Consider the following 21,372-nt stretch of genomic DNA (forward strand, 5'->3'; position numbering starts at 1 on the left):
TGATTTGCAGGTACTCTGCAGGAGAATAAGGGGATTCTTCCTCCATTACACATTCTTCATGTACACTCTGTGTTCAATGTGCACAACATTCTCAGTGGATTCCCTGCAGCTCTGTGGAGAGTGCATATGTAGAGTATAGTACTACTGTGTAACAAAGTAAACCTGAGACAAATGAAAACAAAAGTTTTATACACACCTGGGGCTTCCTCCAGCCCCCTTCAGGCTAACCAGTCCCTCTGTAACGATATGTGTCAGCAAGTAACAGAGATCTGATTAGGTGATCTGCAGTATCACCTATAATACAGATATATACCTGATCATATGATGATCTGCAGAATCACCAATAATACAAGTATACCAGACCAGACAGCTAATGATAGCAAAGTATAGTGCTAGGTTCAACAGTAGTACTGATAGATTTAGCTATACCTCACCAGAGGAGCTGGTGGGCACTAACAGTACAGCGCCTCTCACCAGAGACAAGGGCCCTCTGGTGAGAGTAGAGTGGTCAGACTAATCGGGTTGGCAACAGACAGACAGATACAGTACAAAATCAGAAGGCAAGGCAAGAAGGTTTAAGCAGGCAGAGTCGGCAGCAGAACCAGATGGGCAGAAGTACAGAATCACTGAGCGGAAGAGTAGTCAGAACTAGCAAGAGTCATACACAGATAATATACAGTAATTCAATTATAATTATAGCTATCAACAATTCCTATCTCTGTGTGAAATCCCCGGTTTCTTCCCGGATCAAAGCACAGCGGATCTATCTAAGGTCTGAGCGTTAACACGCAGTATTCACAACAGCAGACAAGTTGTGAGTGATTCAGCTTGGCTTATGAAGCAGAGGAGACCCCTCCATCACGCCCACTCCTCTCAGCCAATGAGGAGCGGCGACCGGCCGGTCAGCTGACGTGCCTCCTCCACGCATAAAAGGTCCTGTCTGGGCAAGCGCGCACGCGATAAGGCAACCTTATGTGCAACTGACAAACCCGTCCTTGGTGTGCTAGACGCCCGAGGCACGGATAGATTGCTAGGCAGAGAGCTGGAGGCAGCCGCGGTGGTATCGTTGTTCACCGCAACTGCCTCTCCAACGTTTGTTACAGTACCCCCCTCGAGGCGTTGACTCCGAACACGTCCCACATGGCTTTTCAGGATGCAACTCATGAAACTTTTTCCTAAGTTCCTCAGCATGCAAGCGATAAGTCGGCACCCAAGACCTCTCCGCAGGCCCATACCCCTTCCAATGCACAAGATACTGTACTGAGTTACGCACCGGACGGGAATCCAACATTTGCTCAATCTCATACTCAGGTTCACATGGAATGACCTGACACCTCTCATACTGGATGGCAGTGAAATGACATGAGTGACCTCATTGATCTTTTTAGAAACAGGGTATGGACCTATAAATCTGGGACCCAATTTTGCTGATGGCTGCTTCAGGGCCAGGTGCCGGGTTGAAACCCACACCATGTCCCCTGGTACAAATTCCCATTCCACTGACCGCTTTTTATCTGCCTGCTTTTTCTGGGTCTGAAAGGCCTTTTCCAAATTCCTTTTAACCATAATCCAAAACTCCTTTAATGCACCCTGCCAATCCTCCAGAGCAGGAAAAGGAGAAGAAACCACTGACAACGGAAAAAATTTGGGAGATCTCCCCGTTACCACCTGAAAGGGTGAAAAGCCTGAGGAAGAACTTTTCAAGTTGTTATGCGCGAATTCTGCGAATGGCGCCCATTCCAATTGCGCATCAGCCACATAGCATCTGAGGAACTGCTCTAATGGACTGGTTAACCCTTTCAGTTTGCCCATTGGTTTGTGGGTGGTAGCCAGAGGAAAATGACAGGTCCACCCCCAGATGATGACAAAAGGCTCTCCAGAATCTGGACACGAACTGAACTCCCCTATCTGACACTACATTCTCCGGGATGCCATGCAACCGGAAAATGTGCTGAATGAAGAGATCCGCCAATTCTTGGGCAGAGGGGAATCTGTCCAGAGGAATGAAATGAGCCATCTTGCGGAACCTGTCGACTACCACCCAGATGACCGTTTTACCCTCAGACCTGGGGAGCTCCCCCACAAAGTCCATGGACAAATGGGTCCATGGTTCCTTAGGCACTGGCAATGATTGCAGAGTGCCCACAGGAGCCTGACGGGATGGCTTGTTTCTGGCACAAATGGAACAATCCTTCACAAATTCCTTACAATCTAGAGCCAAGGATTGCCACCAGACACATCTGGAAAGTAGCTCCTGTGTCCGAGCAGCCCCGGGGTGCCCTGCATTCTTATGTGCATGAAATAACTGCAAGATCTGCAGGCGAAAGGGAAGTGGTACAAATAGAACTCCCTCAGGTTTCCCCTCGGGAACATCTTGTTGATAGGGGCCTAGAGTGGTGGACCAATCTTCCCAAGTCTCAGTGGCAGCCAAGACCACCTTCTCTGGAAGATTGCTCTCAGGGGTTGGTGACTGAACTGTCTCAGGCTCAAAACATCTAGACAGAGCATCTGCTTTAACATTTTTACTACCTGGCTTGTAGGTAATGACGAACCTGAATCTCGAGAAAAACAGGGACCAGCGAGCCTATTGGGGAGTAAGTCTCTTACCCCCCTCGATGTATTCCAAATTATTATGGTCCGTATAGACCGTGATCACATGTTCTGCCCCCTCGAGCCAATGACGCCATTCCTCAAATGCGAGTTTGATGGCCAAAAGCTCCCTGTTTCCGATATCATAATTTCTCTTAGCGGGGGAGAACTTACGTGAGAAAAATGCAAAGGAGTGCAACCTGCCTTGATAACCAGAATGTTGTGACAGTAAAGCCCCAACCTCAATCTCTGATTGTAACGATCGGGGTCAGCACGCAGAGAGAATCTGATTATTAGTGATCTTCAGTATCACCAAGAATACAGATATATACCTGATTATTGATGATCTGCAGAATCACCGATAAGACAGATATATTGCTAACCTCTGGACACCTGAAGTGTGTGAGTGTTTGGTGTAACAGTAGAAATTGGACCACAGGGGTAGCAAGTGGTCCAATATGTAGAGACAGACTCTACTGCAGTCAAGGACTCCAGGAGAAGGAGACCCTGACTGGTTTAGCAGCAGTGCCCCCTCTGAGAAGCAGAGGGCCCCTGCAGGGAGGCTGAGCACCCAAGGGGTGGGTGACAGCCAGAAAGGTCGGGCAGGCCGGGTCGGCAACACACTGACAGATAAAGTACACAAACGGTAAGCTAATTCGGGCAGGGTTTGGCAACGAAATATCAGAAGTGCAAGGTACCGAATCAGAGATCAGAGGAGTGGTCAGAAAAGCAATACGTCATAACAGATAACAAACAATGCCTAGTCTGGGTGTGAGGTCTGTGGTCTCTACACCCTGGAACTAGTCTGATGTATAACAGGATGATAACACAAGTTCCCTAGTCTGGGGTGTGAGGTCCGTGGTCTCTACACCCTGGAACTGGTCTAATGAATAACACAGATGATACACAGTATTCCCAGTCTGGGGTGTGAGGTCCGTGGTCTCTACACCCTGGAACTGGTCTAAGGAATAACACAGATGATACACAGTATTCCTAGTCTGGGGTGTGAGGTCCGTTGTCTCTACACCCTGGAACTGGTCGAAGGAATAACACAGATGATACACAGTAAACTGGCTAAGTGTGGATTCCCAGGACCTCCTGGTTCCACCACACTGAAAGATCTGACTAGGTCTGAGCGCTAACACATAGGTATTCGCAACGCCAGACAACCAGCAACTGAACAGCAAGAGATATATATAGTGGAGCGCTCTCCAGGGCCACCCAGCTCCTATCAACCAATCAACCACTGAGCTGGGATCAGTTGACCGCCTCGATCAGCTGATCCTTCTCCTATTGGTATAAACAGCCTGTCTTGCGGCGCGCGCGCGTAGCTCTCCATCTGTGTGCGCTACTGGGTCCAGCCAAACCAGACGCATGTTGCTGCGGGGAAACCGCCGTTTCTCCGCAATCCGTCACACTGATGCATCCACTTCCACAATAAAGGGATGAGTGACATACACATGCCGCAAGATAGGAGCGGAACAAAACAGCTTCTTTAATGATGAAAAAGCAGAGTGTGCTTCTGCTGACCATTTATAAGTATCCGCCCCTTTCTTGGTGAGCTTAGTGAGGGGTGCTACTACTACAGAAGAGAATCCCTTAATAAATCTTCTATAATAGTTGGCGAAGCCTAGGAATCTCTGGAGTGCCTTCAACCCCACAGGTTGTGGCCACTCCAGAACGGCAGAGACTTTCCCCGGGTCCATGGAAAGCCCGGAGATAGAAATGAGGTGAGAAGATCAGTATATCATCCAAATATACCAGGACGAACTTCCCCAGGACCTCTCTGAAGACCTCATTGATAAACTCCTGGAAGACAGCAGGAGCGTTACACAACCCGAAGGGCATGACAAGGTACTCGTAGTGCCCGTCGGGTGTGTTAAATGCCATCTTCAATTCATCACCCTCCCTTATGCGTACCAGGTTGTATGCCCCTCTTAGATCAAGTTTAGAGAAGATACTTGCATTAGTCACCTGAGAGAATAAATCCTCAATTAGAGGGAGTGGGTAACGATTTTTTACGGTAATCTTGTTCAATCCCCGGTAATCAATACAAGGGCAAAGCCCACCATCCTTTTTCTGGACAAAAAAGAACCCTGCTCCGGCCGGAGACTTAGAAGGACGAATAAACCCTTTGGCCAGGTTTTCCTTAATGTAATCCTGCATTGCAAGTTTTTCAGGACTAGAAAGGTTATACAAATGATCTCTAGGGGGCATACAACCTGGCCTTAACTCAATGGGGCAGTCAAAACTTCGGTGTGGAGGAAGTTTGTCTGCCGCCTTGGGACAGAACACATCCGCAAATTCAGCATACTGCCTTGGCACCCCCTCCACCTGAACCTTGGTGGCGCAAACAGCAACTTTCTCCATGCAATGATGATGACAAAAGGATGACCAGCTTAACAACTGGCCGGAACTCCAGTCAATCTGAGGAAAATGCTTTTACAACCACGGCATCCCAAGGATCACAGTGGAGGTTGCCATTTGAAGCACAAAAAACTAACTTTTCTTTATGCAATACCCCTATATGACACAACAGTTCGGGGGTCTGAGAAAGAGGCTGTTTACACTGCAGGGGGGGAATCATCCACTGCTGTCACCAAAATCTGTCTGTCTAATGGGATTAGGGGAATCCCTAATTTCCACGAGTCCACAAATGCCTGAGTGGACGAAATTTGACCTTCCCAGTTGATAGAACAGGGGAGGAGCAAGCGATTATCTGTTAGAGGTAATGCTGGCTCGCCTAGGGTAGTACATCTAACTACACCTAGGCGGCAGCGTTTCCCGACTTCTTAGGGCAGTTCTGTACTAAATGACCTTTCTGACCGTCTTCGGGTCTTCTCTACCTCTGATAATTTGGAATGTCCGATTTGCATCGGTTCATTCATAGGAGAAGAAGAAGACGGAGAAACGTTAGGAACAGACCTCACAGAATATCTCCCACGAGTCTGCCTGTGATAACGAATGCGGCGATCAATCTTTACCACCAATGCAATCGCTTCTTCGACAGTCTTAGGCTCTGGATGAGCTAGCATCACATCAGAGACCGGGTCAGATAATCCTGTTAAAAAAACAATCTAGTAAGGCAAACTGTCCCCATGTAGCCGACACAGCCAACCTTCTAAATTCTGCGGCATAAGTTTCCACCGTGTTTCGTCCCTGTCTGAGGGTCTTTAGCTTCCTTTCAGCAGTGACTGCGATATCAGGATCATCGTATATGATAGCCATGGTCTTAAAAAACGCCTGAACTGAAGATAATGCCTCATGATCACTAGGAAGACTGTATGCCCATGTCTGTGAATCCCCTGATAACAGGGTTTTAATGAGGGTCACCCTCTGACTCTCTGTCCCTGATGAAATAGGTCTCATCTCAAAGTAAGAAAGACAGCGATTTCTGAAATTCTGAAAATCAGATTTGTGCCCTGAAATCTTTTCAGGTAGAGGCATTCTAAGCTCTATAACTGGAGGGGACTGCACTGGTGCGGTTGCAGGCTGGAGGGTCCGCACAACTCCAGACAGCTGGGTGATCTGAGTCTGTTGGGTATTGACCAGCACGGTTAAATTGTTCACCGCTGTGGTCAAGGCCCCAACTTGGCTACACAGTGCGTCCATAGACATTTTGATCTGCTGTTCTGTAACGATATGTGTCAGCAGGTAACAGAGATCTGATTATTAGGTGATCTGCAGTATCACCTATAATACAGATATATACCTGATCATATGATGATCTGCAGAATCACCAATAATACAAGTATACCAGACAGCTAATGATAGCAAAGTATAGTGCTAGGTTCAACAGTAGTACTGATAGATTTAGCTGTACCTCACCAGAGGAGCTGGTGGGCACTAACAGTACAATGTGATAGCAGAATATAGTGCTTGGTGCAACAGTAGTACTGATAGATTTAGCTATACCTCACCAGAGGAGCTGGTGTGCACTAACAGTACAGCGCCTCTCACCAGAGACAAGGGCCCTCTGGTGAGAGTAGAGTGGTCAGACTAATCGGGTTGGCAACAGACAGACAGATAAAGTACAAAATCAGAATGCAAGGCAAGAAGGTTTAAACAGGCAGAGTCGGCAGCAGAATCAGGTGGGCAGAAGTACAGAATCACTGAGCGGAAGAGTAGTCAGAACGAGCAAGAGTCATACACAGATAATTTACAGTAATTCAATTATAATTATAGTTATCAACAATTCTTATCTCTGTGTGAAATCCCCGGTTTCCTCCCGGATCAAAGCACACCGGATCTATCTAAGGTCTGAGCGCTAACACGAAGTATTCGCAACAGCAGACAAGTTGCGAGTGATTCAGCTTGGCTTATGAAGCAGAGGAGACCCCTCCGTCACGCCCACTCCTCTCAGCCAATGAGGAGCGGCGAGTGTCTCCTCTGACGTCAGCCGACCGGCCGGTCAGCTGACGCACCTCCTCCCCGCATGAAGGTCCTGTCTGTGCGCGCGTGCACGCGATAAGGCGACCTTGGCCTCGATTCATAAAAGTGCTGTCGGGAAGGTAACGTCGAGCGGGGAAACACCGCTGTCGGTATTTCCGCCTTCAGGGTGGTAATTCATAAAAATTTTGCTAGTTGTGACAGGCGTGCGGAGATATTCCGCTGTAGGCAGGCGTTAGGCTGTCGGGAGACATGCGGAAACAGGAGAAGCAGGCGGAATCCCTCCGTGCGGTGTTCTCTCTGCAGCTGCTTGGGAGGTCTGTCCCATTCACTGCAATGTATTCCGCACGCTTCTCGCCACATCAGAGGTAGCGGTAATACCCGTCCGCATACCGCTATCTCTAATCTTTATGAATTGACAACTTGTTACTTTTGCTATGATAATCACCGCGCAAGGTGGTGATTGATCACTCTGCTCGCGAATGTCGGCTTTTCATGCGGAAAAAGCCTTTATGAATACAGATTTTGCTGTGTGGTCGGTAAAGTGAGCAGTTTTCAGCATTTCCAAATGCGGGAATGCTTTATGAATCGAGGCCCTTATGTGCAACTGACAAACCCATCCTCGGCGTGCTAGACGCCCGAGGCACGGATAGATTGCTAGGCAGAGAGCTGGAGGCAGCTGCGGTGGTATCGCTGTTCACCGCAACTGCCTCTCCAACGTTTGTTACACCCTCGCTGTCCTCCTCCGCCACTTGGATCTTCTGCTATGGGTCCAGGTAATTGAGCCAGTCTGGCGTAGTGCGCATGCACACACTCTGCCACTGGGAGCGTACTACAACTGCACAGCACTATTGTTTAGGTGCAGAATGCTCCTGGCTGTTGGAGCGGCACGTGGCCGTACTGTGCTGACTGGCTGAATTACCAGGACTTATAGCAGAAGATCCAGGCGGTGGAGGTGGACAGCCTGTAACGAGCACACTCTTGGCATTCTCTTGATGAGCTTCAAGAGGTAGTCACCTGAAAAGGTTTTCACTTCACAGGTGTGCCCTGTCAGGTTTAGTAAGTGGCATTTTTTGGCTTATAAATGGGTATGGGACCATCGGTTGCATTGTGGAGAAGTCAGGTGGATACACAGCTGACAGTCCTACTGAATAGACTGTTAGAATTTGTATTATGGCAAGAAAAAAGCAGCTAAGTAAAGAAAAACGAGTGGCCATCATTACTTTAAGAAATGAAGGTCAGTCAGTCCGAAAAATTGGGAAACTTTGAAAGTGTCCCCAAGTGCAGTCTAAAAAACCATCAAATGCTACAAAGAAACTGGCTCACATGCGGAAAGGAAGACCAAGAGTCACCTCTGCTGCGGAGGATAAGTTCATCCGAGTCACCAGCCTCAGAAATCGCAGGTTAACAGTAGCTCAGATTAGAGACCAGGTCAATGTCACACAGAGTTCTAGCAGAAGACACATCTCTAGAACAACTGTTAAGAGTAGACTGTGTGAATCAAACCTTTATGGTAGAATATCTGCTAGGAAACCACTGCTAATGACAGGCAACAAGCAGAAGAGACTTGTTTGGGCTAAAGAACACAAGGAATGGACATTAGACCAGTGGAAATCTGTGCTTTGGTCTGAGTAGTCCAAATTTGAGATTTTTGGTTCCAACCATCATGTCTTTGTGTGACTTAGAAAAGGTGAACAGATGGTCTCTACATGCCTGGTTCCCACCGTGAAGCATGGAGGAGGAAGTGTGATGGTGTGGGGGTGCTTTGCTGGTTACACTGTTGGGGATTTATTCAAAATTAAAGGCATACTGAACCAGCATGGCCACCACAGCATTTAGCAGTGGCATGCTATTCCATCCGGTTTGCGTTTAGTTGGACCATCATTTATTTTTCAACAGGACAATGACCCCAAACACACATCCAGGCTGTGTAAGGGCTATTTGAGCAGGGTGCTGCGCCAGATGACCTGGCCTCCACAGTCACCAGACCTGAACCCAATTGAGATGGTTTGGGGTGAGCAGAGTGAAGGCAAAAGGGCCAACAAGTTTCTAAGCATCTCTGGGAACTCCTTCAAGACTGTTGGAAGACCATTTCAGGTGAGTACCTTTTGAAGCTCATCAAGAGAATGCCAAGAGTGTGCAAAGCAGTAATCAAAGCAAACGGTGACTACTTTGAAGAACCTAGAATATGACATATTTTCAGTTGTTTCACACTTTTTGGTTATGTACTATACTTCCACACGTGCTAATTCATAGTTTGGATGCCTTCAGTGTGAATATACAATGTTCATAGTCAAGAAAATAAAGAAAACTCTTTGAATGAGAAGGTGTGTCCAAACTTTTGGTCTGTACTGTATATGGACAAGTTACTTGTTATAGTTAGTTTTTCATCTCGGATCCGCTTTAAGGCCAGGTAGTCGGCTACCTGCTGATCCAGGCATTGCCGGAAGCGCTAAGGCGAGGCGTTGGACTAAAGAACGTCCGCATGTCCGACATCACCATGAGATTGCTGGAGCGTCCTGTGGTACTGGCAGTGGTACCTTTATTGCGTTGTGCTGTGACATCACCCTTAAACGCATTGTAAAGCATAGTTGCCAGCTTGTTCTGCAAGTGCTGCATCCTTTCTGCCTTCAGGTGAGTTGGTAACATGTCCGCCACATTGTGACTATACTGAGTGTAGTGTAGCGTGGCCACCCAGTATAGCCCCCTTGAGTTTTTTATGCCGGGGTCCCGCAACAGGCTGGACAGCATGAAAGACGCCATCTGCACAAAGTTGGATCCAGACGTACTATCCATCTCCTCTTGCTCTTCCTCAGTGACGTCAGGTAAGTCCTCCTCCTCCCCCCAGCCACGAACAATACCACGGGAACGTTGAGCAGCACAAGCCCCCTGCGACATCTGCTGCAGTTGATCTTCTGCCACCGCCTCCTCCTCCTCCAAAGAAACACCTTCCTCATTATCTGAGACTGACTCCTCTTCCCCACACGACTCTTCCTCCTCCCCCCCTCAGTGCTGCCGCAGGTGTTGAAGAAACATCTGGTTCTGATAAGAATTTATCCCACAAACGCTTCCTCCCGTAACTGTTCCTCTTCATGCTCATCCACAGCTTGATCCACCACTCTACGCTTGGCACGCTCCAGGAAGTAAGATACGGGATCAAGTCGCTGATGGTGCCTTCACTGCTACTCAGCAGGTTGGTCACCTCCTCAAACGGCCACATGAGCCTGAATGCATTTCGCATCAGTGTCTAGTTGTTGGGCCAGAACATCCCCATCTCCCCAGATTGTGTCCTTCTACTGAAATTGTAGAGGTACTGGGTGACGGATTTCTCCTGCTCTAGCAGGCGAGAGAACATGAGCAGGGTCGAATTCCAGCAAGTTGGGCTATCGCAAATCAGGCGTCTCACTGGCCACTTGTTTCTCCGCTGAATCTCGGCAAAGTGTGCCATAGCCGTGTAAGACCGCCTGAAATGCCCACACAACTTCCTGGTCTGCTTCAGGATGTCCTCTAAGCCTGGGTACTTTGACATAAATCTTTGAATGACTAGATTCAGCACATGTGCCATGCAGGGTACATGTGTCAGCTTTCCCAAATTCAACGCGGAAATGAGATTGCTGCCATTGTTACACACCACGTTGCCGATCTCTAGCTGGTGTGGGGTCAGCCACTGATCCACCTGTTTGTTAAGAGCAGCCAAGAGAGCTGCTCCAGTGTGACTCTACGCTTCGAGGCAAGACATGTCTAAGATGGCGTGACACCGTCGTACCTGGCATGCAGCATAGGCCCTGTGGAGCTGGGGCTGTGTAGCTGGAGAGGAGGTCGCAGCACCAGTAGAGTTGAACTGCCACTCAGCCAAGGAGGAGGAGGATGGCAACAGCGAAGAGGATGTAGCAGGAGGAGAGGAGGTGGCAGGAGGCCTGCCTGCAAGCCGTGGAGGTGTCACAAGTTGGTCCACTGGTTGACCCAATGGGCTGTGTAAGTAATGTACCTGCCCTGACCGTGCTTGGAAGACCAGGCATCCGTGGTCAGGTGGACCCTTGACCCAACGCTGTGTGCCAGAGATGACACCACTTGCCTCTCTACTTTACAGTACAGTTTGGGTATCGTCCTTTTAGAGAAATAATTGCGGCCTGGCATCTTCCACTGCAGTGTCCCAATGGCCGCAAAGTTACGGAAGGCCTCGGAGTCCACCAGCTGGTGCGCTAATAGTTCCGCCAAGCCAGCTGTCAGACACCGGGCACGGGGGTGACTGGCAGAAATTGGCTTCTTCCGCTCAAAGATTTCCTTCACAGACACCTGGCTGCTGTGGGCAGAGGAGCATGAACCGCTCAAGGTCAGAGGCGGAGTGGAAGAGGGTGGCTGTGAAGGTGCAAGGGAGAAAGCAGCTGAAGATGATGCACCTGAAGGAGGAAGAGTAGAAGGAGGGTGGCTTTTCTTTTGTGTGCTGCTTTTGCTCAGGTGCTCTTCCCATTGTAGTTTGTGCCTTTTCTCCATGTGTCTTCGTAAGGCACTTGTCCCGATGTGGGTGTTGCCCTTTCCATGGCTCAATTTTTGTAGGCAGAGAGAACAGATGACATTGCTCTGATCTGAGGCAGACACACTAAAAAATTTCCAAACCGCTGAGCCCCCCCTGGGGTGATGGCACTATGGTGGCATCAGCAGCTGGCGTTGAAGTGCATGTTGGCTGGCTGTCCATAGGTGGCGTCGGACACTGCCATCAGCTGTTTCTGACGACGAGCTCCCCCTGCTTCTTTCAGGAACTTGTCTCCTCCTACTCCTCTCTGACTGCCCTTCTGAACTGTCCCCCTGTTCATCTCCTCTATTGGGAACATACGTGGGATCTGTATCATCGTCATCATCATAATCATCCTGCCCAGCTTCGTTTGCCTCAGACACCTCCAAAAATGCACCAACAGCAGGTACTTCATCATCCCCCTCCGCACACGTAATGTCCATAGTGTCGCCGCCTAACTCAGACATATGAGGTGGTGTAACTTGCTTAGCGCCGTTATCTGGTTGTAACAGTAATGGCTGTGCATCAGTGATTTCCCCACCAAATAACTCCTGCGAACTGTCACATGTAGCGGATGTGGTACTTGGAGTAGCACTGGTGGCTGTGGAAGATGGGTGTTCTGTGTTAAATAGTCAACCACGTCCTGACAATCTTGGGAGTTGATGGGACGTGCCTTCTTCTGAGCACTGTACTCTGGTCCAGGGCCGCACGAAATCACCACGACCTCACACAGACCCAGGGCCGGGCCGAGGCATAGGCTGGAGAGGCTCCAGCCTCAGGGCGCAGAGTAGGAGGGGGCGCACAATTCATTCAGCTGTCATTCCTAATTGTGTTTGAAGCAGAAATAAATAAGAAAAGGGGATACATAGCAGTGACTGCAAGCCAGATAACTAGATATTAAGGTGTTGGGGAGGTTGTGGGCCCTGTGGCCCTCTTAGTCTAATAGCAATCAGTGTGTGACAGCTGGAGTGGGCGGGATGGAGGGGCGCACTTTGGTGTCTCAGCCTTGGGTGCTGGAGGACCTTGTCCCAGCTCTGCACAGACCTGCCGGGTGGCCTTCCTCTGGGTCTGCCTCTACCTCTGCCTCTACCTGTTTTGTATGCACGGAGTGGTATATTACACTGCGTGTGCTCACGTACATGGGTCGGTGCACTAAAGTGAACAACAGGTAGTAGTAGGTATATGCAGTGATGGGTATTACAATGTGCACCTGTCACACACAGACAGGTACCGGACAGACACAGTGACACTGCGTGCGCTCACATAGATGGGTGGGTGTACTGAAGTGAACAACAGGTAGTAGTAGGTATATGCAGTGATAGGTATTACAATGTGCACCTGTCACACACAGACAGGTACCGGACAGGCACAGTGACACTGCGTGCGCTCACGTAGGTAGGTGGGTGCACAGTGAACAACAGGTAGGTATATGCAGTGGGTATTACAATATGCACCTGTCACACACAGACAGGTACCGGACAGACACAGTGACACTGCGTGCGCTCACATAGGTGGGTGGCTGCACTGAAGTGAACAACAGGTAGTAGTAGGTATATGCAGTGATAGGTATTACAATGTGCACCTGTCACACACAGACAGGTACCAGACAGGCACAGTGACACTGCGTGCGCTCACGTAGGTGGGTGGGTGCACTGTGAACAACAGGTAGTAGGTATATGCAGTGAGTATTACAATGTGCACCTGTCACACACACAGGTAGTAGTCACTGAATGTGCAGGGCCTGGCAGTGGCACACACAGTAGGAATTACCAAGGCTGTCTATGCAACACAAGTGTCAGTGGGACACACACACACAAAAAAAATAGGTCACAAGAACAAGATTAGCTCTCAAAAGAGCTGTTGTGGGGTGCTATTTTAGCAATAAGAATCAGCAAGGAGCAACTAAGCTTTCCCTATGAGAGTCTGCAGCAGCTGTCCCTTCACTAATTACTGCAGGCATACGCGTGAGTGAAAAGCCTGACGCTGCCTGCCTTTTATAAGGGGGGGGTGGAGCTCCAGGAGGAAGTGTAGCCTAATTGGCTACAATGTGCCTGCTGACTATACTATAGGGGCGAACCGAATGTCCGGAAAAGCTTTGCGGTTCTCTGCTATCGCGAACCCCGGAAGTTCGCGTGCCATCTCTAGTCATGACACACTTTGTGAGCTGCTGACCCAGAATCAGTATGCTAAACTAAAATTCTGACTCCAACAATTGCATGCTACGGAAACCTATAGATCAACGTGGTCAACTGGCGTTTTTAAAGCGGACCTGAACTCAGAACTTCCTCTCTGCTCTAAAAGACAAGCAACAGCATAATTATCTTTAAAGAAAAACATTTCTTTGTTACAGCTGATACAAATTATCCTGCAATAAATCTGCAGTGTCTACTTCTTGCTTTCATGGAAGCAAACATAGTGGTAACATCCTGTGTTTATGTAATGATCGGTGTAACACAGAGAGGGTCTGATTACCGGTGATCTGCAGTATCACCGAGAATGCAGAATATACCCGATTATTGATGATCTGCAGTATCACCGATAATCAGATATATCTACTAACCTCTGGACACCTGAGAGAGAAGTGAGTGTTTGGGTGTAACAGTAACACTAGTGGACTGTACCTAAGGAGTAGGTACAGAGGCAGTAAAGAATACTGCACAGAAGTATGCTCCTTCCGTAAGCCTAGACTCTCCCGGGGGAGGAGCTAAGCAGAATGTGGGAAGGACAGAGCGTGAGTGACACCAATGAGCGGGCGTCACTAACAGATCTGGGAACTGCCTCTAACAGTAAGGCTAGTTCTCGAGGTCGGCCAAGCCAGGTCGTCAACACACAGACAGATAAAGTACAGAATCAGAAGGCAGATACAGAATCCAATAACAGGCAGGGTCAGGCAACGGAGAATCAGAATAACGAGGTACAGAATCAGGAGGCAGGTACAGAGTCCAGGAACGAGCAGAGATTGGCAACAGGATATCAGAAATAGCAAGGTACAGGATAAGAGTTCAGATGAAGAGTCAGGCAGGCAGAAGGTCATAACAAATAATACAATTCAATATTCCTAATGCTAAGGTGTGAGCTCCTTGATGTCAACACCTTTGGAAACTATGCTAGAACACAGAAACAGACAAGGCCTGAGTGCTACCATGTAGTGATCGCAACGCCAGACGCCAGAGAAATGACCAGCACCCAGTATATATACTATAGCGCTCTCCAGCGCCACCCTTAAGTGCTGGACCAATGAAAAGTGGTGGAAATGTCAGCTGACCAGCTTGGTCAGCTGACCTTCTTCTGGCTGTCATATAAACTCTGCCTCTCAGCGCGCGCGCGTCATTCTGAACCTGTGTGGACTATCAGTCCCAGCCACACCAGTCACGCTTTGCAATGTCTCTGCTGGCCTGCACGCGGGGTGAGACGCACCGCTATCTGCACATGCGGTGGCCTCCCCGCGCCTGGTCAGACTGTCAGTAGCAGGCCTGTGCGCGCAAACCGCCGCGTCGGACGCGGCGGTTTCTCCGCGTTCCGCTATGCCAGCCGCGGAAACAGCCGCCTCATCCTGCGTCCATGCGGCGGCTTTTCCGCGTTTCTTCACAGTTTACTAATTAGCTGCTCTGTTGTTAAAGTCAGCTGACACAGCTGAAGGTTCAAATTACAGTTGTGATTAGTCACAGATGAGGGGGAAGTACACATTTCCCTATGTTTTCCTTCTGTCCTTTGCAAGAGTTCAGGTTTACTTTAAAAGGGAAAAGATTGATAGCCTCTCAGCAAGTTTCCTTCACAAGCTGGAAGCGAATCATCCTTGGGAGACGAGAGATAATTTTCACAAACAGACACGACTAACACAATAACATAAATTCCTGAATAAATCCATAGAAAAAGGTATAGCATTCTATAGAACAGATTCTCTTCATCTCCGCTTCAGTTCACTGGATAATCGGCCGTATAGAAAAACCCACATAATTAAGTCAGTTTATCGAAGATGAATTGAAGAAGTTCATTTCGGAAATATGTTGAAGCATTAAGACAGGAAAATAAAGTGCGGTTGAGATATGATACGTGAATAATTATCATAATAATTGGCTGCTAATAATGGCGATAATCTCCAAGGTGGCGCTAATTGTAGGAAGCCTGTTTGTGGAGAAGGCGCATTGTAAATAATTGTATAGACATCTTGTCGGGGGTGTCCTATGTTATCACGTAATCAGTGGCCATTTTCTCCGGCGGGATAAAGCATCTTCCCTGTTTGTCTTGCCGGACGGAAATAGATGGGGATATATTACAGCAATGTAAAGGCACAAAGGAGCTGTCATCGTATTGTTCCCGATATCATCAAACAGATAATTTTCCCTATTCATGAAGCACTGCGTTTCCTCCAGAGCTGACAGGAAGGCTGCCTCCGCCACTGGCGCATAATGAAAATGAAACCTGCAATAAAGTTTACATTATATACCTGAATTATGTTGGCGGATGTGGGACTTTGTCTGCCTTCTGAGTTCCAATTTTCATCAGTCAGGCAGCCAATTTCATCGACCGCCACAGTGACTGGTGGTAATGGGCAGCAGCTGAAGACATGGGCCGCGGCATCAATCCTCCAAAGATCAGCTGCTGAGGTCTGCTACCGACTTGTTGGTAAATTCCTGCCTAAAACCATGGGTGTTGCTAAGGTTTTTGCACCCCCAAGCTGCACATAATGTGTGCTCCTTCCCCCCCACCGAAAGGAGCGTCGCGTGAAGCAAAAAATGGGTGTGACCTCCCCAACGAAGGGAGCAGCATGGCCATGACATGAGGGCGGAGCCAACTGCATTATGCTATCATATGGAACAAAAATCTCTGAAGAATGCCATGAAGAATTAAGGCAGTTCAAGTGGCAAAAAATGTACTTACTACATAACTAGCAAGAGACATAACTAATAAAGTGACTAGCGAAATACAGGTAGTGCTTAGTTTGTTAACAAACGAGATAGGGGCTGTAGGTCCTTTCCTAACCTGAATCTGTTCTTCAGTCAGAACACTGTCACCTCTGTGCCTTTTGTCCCCCTCTGTTCCCCTTGTGCCTCTTCTATCCCCCTCTGTGTCACCTCATGTCCCCCTGAGCCTTTGTTGTCCCCCTGTGCCAAATCTGTTGCCCCTGTGCCTCTTTTGTCCCCCTCTGTTCCCCCTGAGCCTCTTTTGTCAGCCTCTGTGTCACCTCATATACCGGTGCCACCCCCATGTCACCTCTTATCCCTCTTTTGTGTCACCTCTTGTCCCACATCTGTTTCACCTGGTCCCCCTCCCTGAGTCCCTGTGCTGTGCCGGCCCCCCCTGCTGTAAATCACATGTCCCCCATTCAGCATCTAATCTCACCGCTCTCCTGCTGGACACTTAACTCCAGTCATCATGGTGACAGAACGCTAAGCGTTGGCAGGAGGGCGGTGAGATTCAGCACTGGATTGGGGCCATGTTAGTTACGGCAGAAGGGGTTGGGGGCTGGGAAGTCTACCAGGGACCCCACGGAAGCTAAGCCCCAAGCAGATGCTTGCCTTGCTTGTATCCTGGCGGTGCCCCTGCCTAAACCGGTCCTCTTTGCTAGCCAGCATAGCAAAGATCTATGAAATCGGTATTATAAAGACAGTTGAAGTTTTTGTGATGGCACTCATACATATTATCCATATCACTCCAGCCAGATGAGGGAATTTTTCTGGATTTGATGTTTCATAGATTTAGATGATACTTGTTTTTCTTGGTGGTTTCAAGATTACCATCCTTGAAAAGTAGCTGGTGGGAGAAGGCACCCAAGAATGGGAAATGTTTTACGCATTTCTCAGGTTGGTCCTGCTTCTTCAGGTCAGTGGGAAATGCCCCGGGTGGCTTCTGTGAATCAGAGTCGAGCGCCTCTATCTATTGTGTCTAATTCACAGAAGCCACCCGGTACATTTCTCACTGACCTGAAGAAGCAGGACCAACCTACGGAACGTGTAGTCAAAACCTTGTGCAATAAAGAGCTTTTTCATTTAGTTCAGGAGAGGTAGGCCAACCTTTTCTCTCCTTTTTAGTGTTTTTAAAGCATTATATATTCTTGGGTGCCTTCTCCCACCAGTTATCTACTTACACCTTAATTGGAAGGTTGTAAGATTGGTTTCTTTCCCCCTGTCTGAGAGTTTGTTTTTGTGCTAATTCCATGCATCAAGAAGCCTAATTTCCTGAAGAGCAACCACCAGTCGTGGATACCCCAAATGGAGTGGGAGTGAGAATCTTCCACAAGCTTTGATAGTGGCTGCATTTCCTAGTAACCAGGAAAATGTGAGTATAAATACATTCATTCGGAACAGTGTTATTTATAGTTTGCACTATTGGCTCCTGGTCTTTTTTCTTTTTTCAGCTTCCTGGGAGCTCTGGGAAAACTCACCAAGCCTCACCCTTGAAAAGTAGTTCCATTGGGTTCACAGAGTACCTATTGCATTTTGAAGGTAGATCCATTGTTTTCTGAGACTAAATGCATCATCCAGAGTATGATCATAGCGTTTGAAGAGTAAAACCATTGCACTCGGAGAGTAGATCCATTGCATTTGAAGAGTAGATTAATTGCACTTGAAGAGTAGTGTAGTGGAGGATAGAAATGTGCAACCAGGTGTGTATCTGGGGATAAGTTCAGAGATGTAGGTGGGGCAGGGCAGAGCTTTTAAACACATAGTAAGACCTGGTATTCCAGGAAAGTCCTCTTTAGGATTAGGACTATAGCCACAATTGTTTATCTCAACAGTTTATTTTCACTTCAGGTTTGCTTTAAGATATGTTTTGCAAGACAGATTGTAAATTCTGCAGAACCAAAGGAAATGAGTTCTGAGTTACTATTAAAGGGCATCTGAAGTGAGAGGGCCATATTTATTTCCTTTGAAACCATATCATGTCCCTGGCATTCTGCTGATCAGTCTGGCTGCAGTAGTGTCACACACCTGAAACAAGCATACTGAAATAAATATGGCAGCCTCCATATCCCTCTCATTTCAGTTATCTTTTAAAGGAGAGCAATATGGAGGCTGCCATACTTATTTACTTTTAAACAATACCAGTTGCCTGGCTATTCTGCTGACCATCTGCCTCTAATACTTTTAGCTATAGACCCTGACCAAGCATGCAGCAGATCAGCTGTTTCTGACATTATTGTCAGATCTTTCAAGATTAACTGCATGCTTGTTTTTGGTGTAATTCAGGCACTAAGGCAGCCAAATAGACCAGCAGGGCTGCCAGGCAAATGGTATTGTTGAAAAGGAAGTAAATATGGCAGCCTCCATATCCCTCTTCCTACAGTTGTCCTTTAAGTACATCAGGAAGTCACAGTCTACCTTTTTTCTTCAGATCTAAAAACTTTTCCCACTGTTTTCTCCAATTCTCGCTCCAGATGTCCCGTTGATTTCCTCGCACTCTGTGAAAAAAAAGCGGGAAGGGGGGGGGGGGGGGGGGAGTCAGCACTTTCAATCAGTTGTGACTCAGTTGTGACAGGTAGCAATTACAATATATAGCATCACATGTCCGAGTTTATGAAAACACTGTGCATAAATATTATATTTTAAAGTGATGGATGAGATGTTTGATAAGGGAACCATCCTGCTCATGGCGTTACCGGCGTCATCCACTGACAACATGAAAATGAGCATGGAGTCATCCCTCTGACTGATTAGCAGCTTGTCTTCACAGCTCTACCTCCATATTCTTAAAGTAATATTGACAGGTGTATGTCTGTAAAACCCGATTCCCAAGTTACACATTCTCTTCTTGTTTTGAACACAGACAATAAACCATAGCTCCCAGCCATGCCCCCCCCCCCCCCCCCCCACACACACACACACACACACCCCCCCCTCCCCTCAATAAATGAGAACTAATGATTAAAGAGAGAGGACCAGTGTGGTCTGAATTTTAAAGCGTTATCTTTTGCTCCTGAATTATTTCTGTTATCAGTGACTAGGCGTGTGCTGGGGCTGGGTCTTAAAGTGTCCCTCTTTCTAAAAAAGTTGGGAGGTATGAGTAAACTCTTCCCTTAATCCATCTTTCTATCCCAGCTTCCCTTCTTTACTGTTCATAAAGCAAACAGATACAAGGCTCACAAACCCTACCTTATGAAGTATCTCACCTTACGAGCTCAGATTTACAGTAACTCTCCTTGGGTCTGATGAAGGAAAGGCCGGTAAGGAGAGTACATATTATTTCGGCGCTGCTCAGTTCGGCGCAGGGAAAGCCGAATGACGGCTCTTACCGCTGCCGCTAAACTCACAGGCAGCGTTAAATACTATTACCCCTCCGAGTTGTCACAACTCGGAGGGAGAAGTAATTCGGGGTCAGGCAGCCACAAGAGCCCCAAATTACTGCTACGCAGTGCGCGCATCATAGCATTGCTGCTATGATGGCACCCAGCTTCGGCTCTCAGAGCCGGGCGCCGAAATGAACTGATTCGCGGTAAGGCACGCAGGTAGCACATGGCAATTTTACCGGACCTAACACCAGGGAAGCACTGCTCATTGCTGTATCTACTGGGATAACCAGCACCATGCTAAGGTAATGTACGCCGCAGTATGTGATGCTTTGCGCACTTGTTACCTTGGCGTTAGGTCTGGTAAAATTGTACTGCAATTGTACTGCTTTTTCATGCGTCAGGCTCCTTATCTGACTAAACTCATAATTTATCTCTCTTGCGCCTGATACACTAACTTTTGGCAACGTTTGAGGAGAGGGACACCTCTTGAATTAAAGCTACCATGGCCAGCATCTGAATGGCTAACGCCTACACTGGCATACAAATGGTTTTGGCTCATGTCCACCCATGAGTTTTAAGTTGGTTTTACACCATTGCAAGCCACTTGTTTGTGAGGTGGATGTGCCTGCCAGATTACAGCTCCAAGCACTGGATGGTCAGCAGTAGCACTGGATGGTCAGTAGTGGCAATGGATGGTCAGCAGTGGCACTGGATGGTCAGCAGTGGCACTGGATAGCCAGAAGTGCCACTGGATGGTCAGTAGTGGCACTGGATAGCCAGAAGTGCCACTGGATGGTCAGCAGTGGCACTGGATGCTCAGCAGTGGCACTGGATGCTCAGCAGTGTCAGCAGTGGCACTGGATGGTCAGCAGTGGCACTGGATGGTCAGCAGTGGCACTGGATGCTCAGCAGTGGCACTGGATGCTCAGCAGTGGCACTTGATGGTCAGTAGTGGCTCTGGATGGGCAGTAGTGACACTGGGGTCAAGTAAGGTCACACAGCTGCCCTTACTGACCCAGACTCTAAGGGGCTCTCATTGAAGAGAGTTCTCCACAAAACAGTGTGGTGGAGGGTCTTCACTTCTACAGTAGATTAGATAATATTCATTACTCTGAGGAGCACTGCGAACTGGCTCTTGAGTGACGGTCTTTTGGCTTAAGGCATGTACTTTGTGCCTTGATATTGGCAGAACAACTGCTATTTATATATACTTACAGTAGCACTGCACCAAATTATATCACACCTGACTGAACTTTTCATTTAAAAAGAACGGTTCCATGGGGGGCAGATGGGACACGGAGGCATGTTCTCTACCTCATGACATGCCTGTCTGGCCAAACCGCCGCTCTCTGCCCTCCCCACCACCACCGCGCTGTGGCACCCCGAACCCCCCCGAGATTAGCAATATTTGTTGCTATCTTGAAGGTAAGCATAGTGGAGAGGGATTCCCTGTTTAAAACGCCCACCAGGGGCATTCCTGCAGGGTTTCCAGAGCTGCCATTGGACAGCTCTCTCTTCCTGGCCGCACCCCCTGCCGCTCCCCCACCTCCCTGCACACTGTGAATGAGAGTCCGTCTCTCTTTCCAGCATCGTGACTCAGAGGTCACGAAAGTGAAAGAGGGCCATAGCGGCCCACAGGAGCTGCATTTTT

The 21,372-nt window shown here is 48.2% G+C and overlaps 1 long non-coding RNA gene across 1 annotated transcript in view; it reads right to left on the reverse strand.

The window, feature by feature from the left end:
• LOC137538185 (uncharacterized) overlaps nucleotides 1-21,372 on the reverse strand; it is a 72,227-nt gene that overhangs the window by 28,189 nt on the left and 22,666 nt on the right. The window contains exon 2 of the long non-coding RNA XR_011024705.1: nucleotides 18,814-18,893. This is a non-coding gene — a long non-coding RNA (uncharacterized lncRNA). The remainder of the gene's footprint in view (nucleotides 1-18,813; nucleotides 18,894-21,372) is intronic.

This window comes from Hyperolius riggenbachi, chromosome 11, assembly GCF_040937935.1.
Source record: "Hyperolius riggenbachi isolate aHypRig1 chromosome 11, aHypRig1.pri, whole genome shotgun sequence".
Classification (NCBI taxonomy): Eukaryota; Metazoa; Chordata; class Amphibia; order Anura; family Hyperoliidae; genus Hyperolius; species Hyperolius riggenbachi.